Below are 9454 nucleotides of genomic sequence, written 5' to 3'. Positions count from 1 at the left end.
CCTGGGGGATTACTGCTGACAGTAACAGGAGGTGTTGAAGCTGGCTTTGGAGGTATATTTTCTTTATTGTTATTCTTGGGACAACAGTTGTCTGTTTTGTAATGCCCCACCTGTTTACAGGCATAACAATAAGGCTTTTTCTCAGTTGAAGAAGTGTCTTGGGACCCACCCCCATTCTTGGAGTTTTGGGGCCCTGGGGAAGTCTTTTCTTTATTTTTATCCCCACCCTTATCTTGAGGCTTGGTAGACTCCTTCTTCTGGTTGCTGTCCTGATTCTTAGGCCTAATCCTGGTTCTGACCCACTTGTCTGCCTTCTTTCCCAATTCTTGGGGAGAGGTCAGATCAGAGTCCACCCGGTGCTGGTGTAAGAGCTGGTTCTGACAATTACTTAGGATCTGCTCCCTCATAATCAAATTATACAATCCTGTAAAGTCATGTACTTTGCTGCCATGTAGCCAACCCTCCAGAGCCTTAGTTGAACAATCTACAAAATCAGTCCAGTCCTGAGTCTGTGTCTTCTGGGTATCTCTGAACTTCAACCTGTACTGTTCAGTGGTTAAGCCAAACCCATCTATCAGAACACTCTTCAGGACTTTGTAATTGTTTGCATCCTCATGTCTAACAGTGAGGAGCTTATCTCTCCCTTTCTCTGAAAAGGAGTACCATAAGATTGCTGCCCACTGTTCCTCAGGAACCTGCTGTACCATGCAGGCTCTCTCAAGAGCAGTTATCCACTTGTGGATGTCATCCCCTTCCTTGTAGGGGGGCACAATCTTTGTCAGGTTTCTACTATCATAGGACCTGGGTTTCTCTTTAGGAATATTGCTGCCACCAGTGACATCTAAGCCACTTAATTTCTGCTCTCTTGCCAAGGCAAGTCTAGCTTGAGCCAAGGCTACCTCCTCCCTCTCTATCTAGAAATTGACAGCCCTCATTCTGGCCCTATGTTCTAGCTTTTGAGAAGCATTCATGCCTCTCTGTGATTCTCTGGAGGCACTAGAAACATGAGAGTACCCTGAGGGAGATCTCACTCTTCTGTTGCCTGGGAGAATAACATGTTGGGTTCTGGGGAGGTGCTGGCCCTCTCCATTCCCCAGTAGGTCCAAGTTGGCCTGGCTAAGCCTGGCAACTGGAACCTGGCTACCCTGATCCTGAACTCCTAAGTCCTCAACATCTGAGTCCTCATCTAAGTCATCATCATCCTCCTCCTCCTGAGGGGGATCAGTTTCAGGGGGGTTCCCTCCACTTCCTGTGTCTAGGGAAGCTGCCTTTGCCTTGTCTAAGTCATCCTGTTCTAGGATTTCTACCAGGATTAGGCAGGTGGGGCTTCTGCCCCTTTTTAACCCTCTTGCTTTGCACAAGGCAATCAAGTCTCTGCGGGTTAGTTTGTCATATCCAAAAGTTGCCTGGGTAGGGTCAACTGTCACAGGAGCAGACCCTGAGGCTTTTCCTGTGTCAGACATGGTTACTAGTGAGGTGTAAGTGGTGCACTTACCTACACTAAGTGTTTTCCTACTGTACCTTGCTAGTTAGTTGTAGTCAGGGTGTGCTAATCCCTTCAACCTACAACTACTAAGTTCAGTAGAACTTAATATGCTAAGCTTTTGATTTTATATGTACCTAGAGGTACTTGATGTGATCTTTCAATTTGATATAAAGATTGCAATGGTAAAACAACAGCAAGCTCAAATCCGCACCGCTGCTCACCAATGTGAGAAGTTGGCCTGGTAGGGGATGTTTCCAATTCTGGAACCACCTACTACCTGACCAAACAATCCCTTATGGTGTCTGGTTGTAAGTCAACCTTATTAGACAAGCTATCCTAGGGGTAGCATGGACTAAGCAGCCTAAAGGCTTAACTTAAGAGGTCGTGTTAAGCGAGCTGTTTTACCACATACAATCCTGTAATACCAAATGAAAGGACACCACACAAGTATATATTATAAAAATATATGTGTTTATTACTAAAAACAATCCCCAGTATTCTTTATGAATAAAGGGGCACAAGCGTTAAATCAAAAGCACTGTTTAAACATACAAGTTGCACAATTATGGATGAGGGCGGGTGGCCACTCAAACCATATACTAAACAAGTGGTATAAGAGAGGCCACTCGAACAGTGGTTAGGCCTAGGGCCTAGGGAATCGCTGGGAGCAGTCAGGACAAGCAATGCTGAAGTCGGGAATGGCCCTCGGGATTCGGGAGATGTGCGGAAAGCGCACGCATGCACCAATGTTAACCAATGGTGCGTAAAAGTCATAGAGTTAAAGTTTAAGGACACTTCCGCTGAACCTAGAGGAACAAAACTTAACACACAGACCCTAGAGGTGTGCACCAGTGTGGGAACACCGGCGGAGCAAAGTTACCTCACCCACAGGAAGTGGGTGCACAGGGTCGAAGTGGCGTCGGGTTTTGACACGCAGGCTCTTGGTGCTTGAAGCTGAAAGGGCTGCAGGCGGGTTAAAGATGAAGTGTCCGGTGGAGTCCAAGGGTGGACTCAAGTTGTAGAGTACCTGAAAGCAGAGGGGACAGAGTCTGGGTCACTCAGCAGTGACCAGGGTGGAACCAGGACGGAACCAGGCAATGTCGGGCGCAATCAGGTGGTCGTCGAGGAGCTTCTCTCCGCTGTCACGTGGGCTCTGGGGCATCTGCGACGTCCAGGAGCAGGTCACGATCTGTCCTATGCAGGCTCTCACCGTCGGTGCAGTCGGCTTCAAGTTTGGAGCAAACAAGCCTTGGTAAGAGCAATCCACGCGGGATCGGAAGATTGCTTCTCACTCGGACCAGGAAGGTCAGAGTCGGGGCTCCTCTTCAGGGGAGCTGGTGTGGATCTGGAGCAACCAGATTCACGAGTCTTCTTTGTAGTTTCGTCGGCACAGGGACCACTAGCCAGCTGGCAAGGGACCGGGCCAACGCGTTGAGCCAAATAGAGCCAAAGGGCCCCACGCAGCACTCGTCGAGTGTGGAGGGCTGAACTTCGGCTCAAGAGTAGCTCAGGGTGGGGGCTTCTCAAACCCCGGTGCACAGCTTCGAGGATCACTCGTGGGCTGCACGGTCAGCGTCTCGTGGTCAATTCAAGATGGCGTGCCCCACGCTTCCGGTCGCCTCCACGGGTCTCAGCTCTGCAGGGACTGTGGATCGGGCTGTTGGAAGGCAGGCAAGCTTGATCTCGTCGATCTCAGTCGCTCGAGTTTCAGCGGGAACTGCAACTAAGTAGACGTCGAGGGCTGGATGGTGCCTGCTGCTGCAGGGTGGTCACTCCTTGACCACAAGGGAGATTCTTCGGGCTTCCACGATGAGATGGAGGGTGAAGGGTCCAGAATTGCGTTTCAAATGTTTCTTCCAGGAAATCTGCTGTGCATTGGCACTGCTCCCACTCTTATTCCAATCTGGGGGGCGTGATTACCTGCTAGGTCCCCTCCTATGGGTGGGACCCAGGAAGTGGGTGGATACACCCCCTTCCTTTGATCCAGGCCGCCCTGGCACGAGGGCTGGAGTGCCCCAGAACCGGTTTGGCCGGATTATGCAAGGGGCAGCCTTGTGCGCCCCAGGCAGTGTCTGGTTTCTTTCAAACCTCCCTGCTACAATCCACTATCTCCTGTCTGGAGGGCGGTGACACCCTCCTGTGACAGGAAACCCTTTGTCCAGGACCCATTTGGTTGAGTTTCGGTCAACTGCAGGGGTCCAGACATTTGTCTGTGGCAGAGGCATCCATTTTGTGGATCTAAGGTCTTTGGAGAAATCAACCGCATTTAAGCAAAGTAACATGTCTTACCCCTCTAGAGGGGTGGAATGCTATCCCCGTTGCCAGAACTGGCGAGGGGATAGTATTCCAAATCGTATGACACCTTACACGACATGTTTTGATAAAGCCAAACCAAAGTTGCTATATAACCGCGAGGATTATAAGGCACTTAAGAGTATATGGTATGGCATTATCCTGAAACAGCTTAGGGAGTTGTTCCCGACAGCTGCAGACAGGCTCAGCTCATGCTAGAGCTCCATCTCACATGAAACCACGCACTCTGCCTCCAGGATTGATGAGGCCTTCCATAGGAGTGGCTCACAGGTTAATATGTGTCCAGATATAGGTTTAGATATAGGTATACTACATCTAAGCAAGGGGTGATTACACCACCTTACCCCAGCTGAGTGATCAGCCAGTTGTGTCAATTTAAGAACCAGCCAGGGGTGGCAAAAGATATGCTACAGCCCCTGGTAGGCCTTGGTGGCCCCTATGCCCTGGGCACCTATAGTGCATTATACAGGGGCTGACAAGGGGTCCATTTCCAATTGGGGTATGTACCTAGGGTACATGGAATCCATTTTACAGAGAGAGCAGATGGCCTGGGGCCCTGATTAGCAGGGAACCAGGTCAACTAAGTCAAAAAACCAGCTAAACACAGGCAAAAAATCTGGGGTAACCATAGTCAGGTAGCCACCTTCCTACAATATCTATGTACTTTTTTTTACTGCATTGCACAGATATTCTATGCAGTAGTCTATTATTATTTTCCTTTTGCATGATAGCTGTGCATTACAGTTAGATTATAGATGCCACTTCTTCAGCTATTCACTAATGGTGAGCATTTTTATTTTGGTGCCCGTAAATATTCTCTATGTCAGTGCGACCCTGATAGTTGGCAGCCCACTAGCGATTCATTTGATGTTTACTAAATACCAGGCAGTTGGGGTAAACCTGCTACTTGCTACCAAATGGGTGTTTGGACACACAACAAACTGGAACAAGCATTTGCAATGCAATTGGTCTCACATTTACGCAAGTTTGAGCTATTGGCATTGTAAATGACAATGCCTTTTATTTATGTTTTGGGTTTCAAAACATAAATAAAATGCTTTGTCATTTACAATCCCAATAGCTTAAACTCGTGTAAATGCGCTACCTGTTGCATTGCAAATGCTTGTTATCTTCAGTCTCATGGTCTTTTTAGTAACATTAGAAAACTTAAATTTGAAGCTTTGGTGTGGACCCTTATGGCCTAGGGCGCTGTACACACAACCATACATTTCTAATTCGTTGTCAACAAAGTTTGAATTTGAATGATTCTGCCCAGGTTTATCCAAAAGCTGTCAGTTACTGAAACATTTTGCATAGTGTATTTTCCTGCCAACAAATAAACATGTGTGTGGAATAAATGCCTTAGTGGCCGCTTACTTCCTTGAAGTACTATTTTCCTTACAGTAAAGTCCCCAATTTAATTATATTCAAATGGCATTAGATTTATGGAATTCCCCCTTCCCACCCCACAACAGAAGCATTCCTATGGATTACCTAGATACCTGTGTGTGTGGTTTGATTGCCACAGTTGTCCTTGATGACTCCGGTTCTGGTGTGCATTACTGGGTCAATGGTGAAGATGGACATATACTGTTTGAAGAAGTTATGTCCAGTGGTCCTTTTGGCAGCGGCTATAAACCACTCGCGCCTCTTTGTCCCATGCTCCACTGGCATCCCACTGATTTTTCATGGAAGATTAAATCTGCCCCTGTAAGTGTATCCCGCTCCTGGGAAGCCTGTGGGATCTATTCAAAGCCAATGGCCTGTTACATTAAACCACGCGAGCTACCGGGGCAGAACCCACAGATGGCAGCCGCGGTGCGTGCATCTGCGGCGTGACGGCCGTGCTCTCAGGGCTTCTACGCGCTTGGTTTCTTGGCCTCCACGTGTAATATTACTGTAGCACCAAGGCCGCAGGCCACGGCTCTCATTCAGTCCATTTTTTTTGTAAATGTATTGTTTGGGTGATGGGTTAAGTTCCTCTTAGTTTCCAACAGGAAGAGGACTTTTCTGCAGATGCGCCACTGGAAAATCTTTTAACGTTATTCATTACATAGGAAATTAAGGTGGTGGACATGGTGGTGGTGGATGCGATGGTGGTGGTGGTGGATGTGGTGGTGGACATAGTGGTGGTGGTAGACTTGGTGGTGGTGGATATGCTGGTGGTGGGGGTGGGGGTGGACATGGTGGTGGTTGACGTGGTGGTGATTGACGAGGTGGTGTTGGACACAGTGGTGGTGGACGCGGTGGTGGGCGTAGTGGTGGTGGCATGGTGGTGGTGGATGTGGGGGTGGACGTGGTGGTGGACGTGGTGGTGGACATGGTGGATGTGGTGGTGATGGACGTGTTGGTGGTAGACGTGGTGGTGGCCTCGTGGTGAACGTGGTGGTGGTGGTGGACATGGTGGTGGTGGACGTGGTGGTGGTGGATGTGGTGGTGGTGGATGTGGTTGTTGTGGACATGGTGGTGGATGTGGTGGTGGTGGATGTTATGGTGGTGGACATGATGGTGGTGGATGTAGTGGTGGACGTGGTGGTGGACATGGTGTTGTTAGTGATTTGGTGGACGTGGTGGTGGATGTGGTGGACATGGTGGTGGATATGGTGGACATGGTGGTGGTGGACGTGGTGGTGGTAGATGCGGTGGTGGTGGATATAGTGGTGATGGACGTGGTGGTGGACGTGGTGGTGGTGGACGTGATGGTGGTGGACATGGTGGTGGACGTGGTAGTGGTGGACGTGGTAGTGGTGGATGTGGTGGTGGACGTGGTGGTGGTAGTGGAGGTGGTGGTAGTGGATGTGATGAAGGACGTGGTGGTGGTGGATGTGGTGGTGGTGGTAGTTGTGGTGGACGTGTGGTGGTGGGTGTGGTGCTGGTTGACGTGGTGGTGGAGGTGGGTGTGGTGGTGGTGGTGGTGGACATGGTGGTGGTGAACGTGGTGGATGTGGTGGTGGTGCACGAGGTGGTGGTGGTGGAAATGGTGGTGGATGTGGTGGTGGTGATGGACGTGGTGGTGGATGCGGTGGTGGTGGACATGGTGGTGGTGAACGGGGTGGTGGATGGGGTGTTGGTGGATGTGGTGGTGGTGGGCATGGTGGTGGACGTGGTGGCGGTGGACATGATGATGGTGGTGGACATGGTGGTGGACATGGTGGTGGTGGACGTGGTGGTGGGTGTGGTGGTGGTGGACATGGTGGTGGTGGAGGTGGTGGACGTGGTGGGGGTGGACGATGTGGACGTGGTGGTGATGGATGTGGTGGTGATGGACATGGTGGTGGTTGTGGACGTGGTGGTTGGGGTGGAGTTGGTGGTGGATGTGGTGGTGGTGGACGTGGTGGTGATGGACGCAGTGGTGTTGAATGCGGTGGTGGTGGATGCGGTGGTGGATGTGGGGTGGACGTGGTGGTGGACGTAGATGTGGTGGTGGCCGTGGTGGTGGTGATGGACATGGTGGTGGTGGACATGGTGGTATTGTTGGATGTGGTGGACATTGTGGTGGTGGATGTAGTGGTGGTGGATGTGGTGGTGGTGGACATGGTGGTGGTGGTGGACAAGGAGCCTCGTATACCACACATATAATAATACAGAACAGAGCACCCTTTCGAGTGGATGACAGTGTAGGCCACATAACTTTCAAGTCAGTAACACCCCCATGCATGCACTCATCCTGCACACACTTTCCTTAAAGCGACTTCCTAGCTGGTGACCCGCATGCATGCACTCACCCTGCAAACACTTTCCTTAAAGCGACTTCCTAGCTGGTGACCCCCATGCATACCTTCACCCTGCACACACTTTTGTTGCAATAACTTCCTAGCCAGTGACCCCCCATGCACGCACTTACCTTGCACACACTTTCCTTGCGGTGACTTCCTAGCTGGTATTCACCATGCACGCACTCACCCTGAACGCACTCTCCCTGCAGTGGCTAGTGGCTACCTAGCTGGTGATCCCCTTTGCACACACTTTTGTTGCAGTGACTTCCTAATCGGCTGTGGTGACTTCCTAACTTGTGACCCCCATACACGCACTCCCCCTGCACACACTTTGTTGTAGTGACTTTCTGCAAGAAGCCTCTCTATGCACAATCTCACTGACACACTCCCTCTGATATAACGTCTGCACAATGGTTCCCGGTGCACACATTTCTCTGAAGACACGCGCCTTGCACGCACTTTCCATGAGGGGTGTCACAGCGATATATATACCGCCAGCGCGTTTTCAGGGCATCGGTGACGTATCACGCACTGCTGGCAGACAGTTGTTCTCAGACACTACCTGCACTCACAGTCCCCTCACAATCACGCTGCACACACCTTCAACGAGCAGCCCTTCATTGCTGCACACAGCCCTCCAGCAGACAGTCATTACACACACTGGTTCACCCTCTCCTTGCTTCCTCACCACCTGCACGGATGCAACCTTCACTCGGTGATTCCATACACTCACTATCACCCGTGCACACATCCACTCTCCCCACAGTGACTTCTTGCAGTGTGCGCTCTATTCACACCTCAACCACACGCGTGCACACACAGTCCCGGTAGACAGGGACTTCCCCTCCCATACAAACTCACTCCTTTCAAGATCTCACTGTGACGGCTCACTACCAGATGCGCACCTCTGATCACTCCCCGAGTTACACCTTCAACCAGTGACGCGCTGATCGGCCTCCCTCCGTGGGGCATCCAATCTCACACCAGAGGGCGCCCGTTTACACACTTATCACACTATCTGCTCCATCCTTTTGTTGTTGTTAGCCACTGCCATGGCACTCCTCACTGTGGTAGTGCCCCCAGTCTCCCCTCTTCAATGCCCTTGATGAAGTCTGCAGCGATCCCCTCTCGTGCACAGCTCCCAGGTACACGTCAGTGTCCTTCTCCCACCAGCAATGTCCCCTCTCCCCCCTTGCAGGGCATCCCTTGCCCTCTGCAGCCCCCGTCCCCGAACCCTGTGTTACCCTTCTAACGCCTGAATTACTGTTTGTCTACTACAGTGCCCTTTCGCTCCCTCTTCAGCACATCTGTTACCCCCACCAGGCCCTCTCTCGCTCAAGCAGTGCAGCTTTCACACCACCTGGAGTTCTTTCTCACCTCTAGCAGAGCCCCTCTCACCCTTAGTAGCGCCACTCTCATCCCCAGCAGCACCCCTCACAGCCTCCTCTCACCACCCCACAGCGCCTCTCACATCCTCGCAGCACCCATCACACCCGCAGCGCCCATCACACCCTCGCAGCACCCATCACACCCTTGCAGCGCCCATCACACCCCCCGCAGCGCCTATCACACCCTCGCAGCACCCATCACACCCTCGCAGCACCCATCACACCCTCACAGCACCCATCACACCCTCGCAGCGCCCATCACACCCTCGCAGCGCCCATCACACCCTCGCAGCACCCATTACACCCTTGCAGCGCCGCTCTCACACCAGCTACAGTTCTCTCACCTCTCGCAGCCCCCTCTCACCCTTAGCAGCCCCCCTCAAGCTTTGAAGCCATCGCTGTTGCATATTTATCTTATGCAACTAACAACCATTGACAAAGCCAATAGTCCTGGCTTGTAGTAGATGTAATGTTACTTGTTGCATGTGGATGGAATGGCGAAGCAGCAAAATACCCTTGGGGCGACACACTATGCCGAGCATGTATTTTCA

The sequence above is a fragment of the Lissotriton helveticus genome (genome assembly GCF_964261635.1).
Source record: "Lissotriton helveticus chromosome 1_1 unlocalized genomic scaffold, aLisHel1.1 SUPER_1_unloc_5, whole genome shotgun sequence".
Lineage (NCBI taxonomy): Eukaryota > Metazoa > Chordata > Amphibia > Caudata > Salamandridae > Lissotriton > Lissotriton helveticus.
This window is presented reverse-complemented; position numbering follows the sequence as displayed.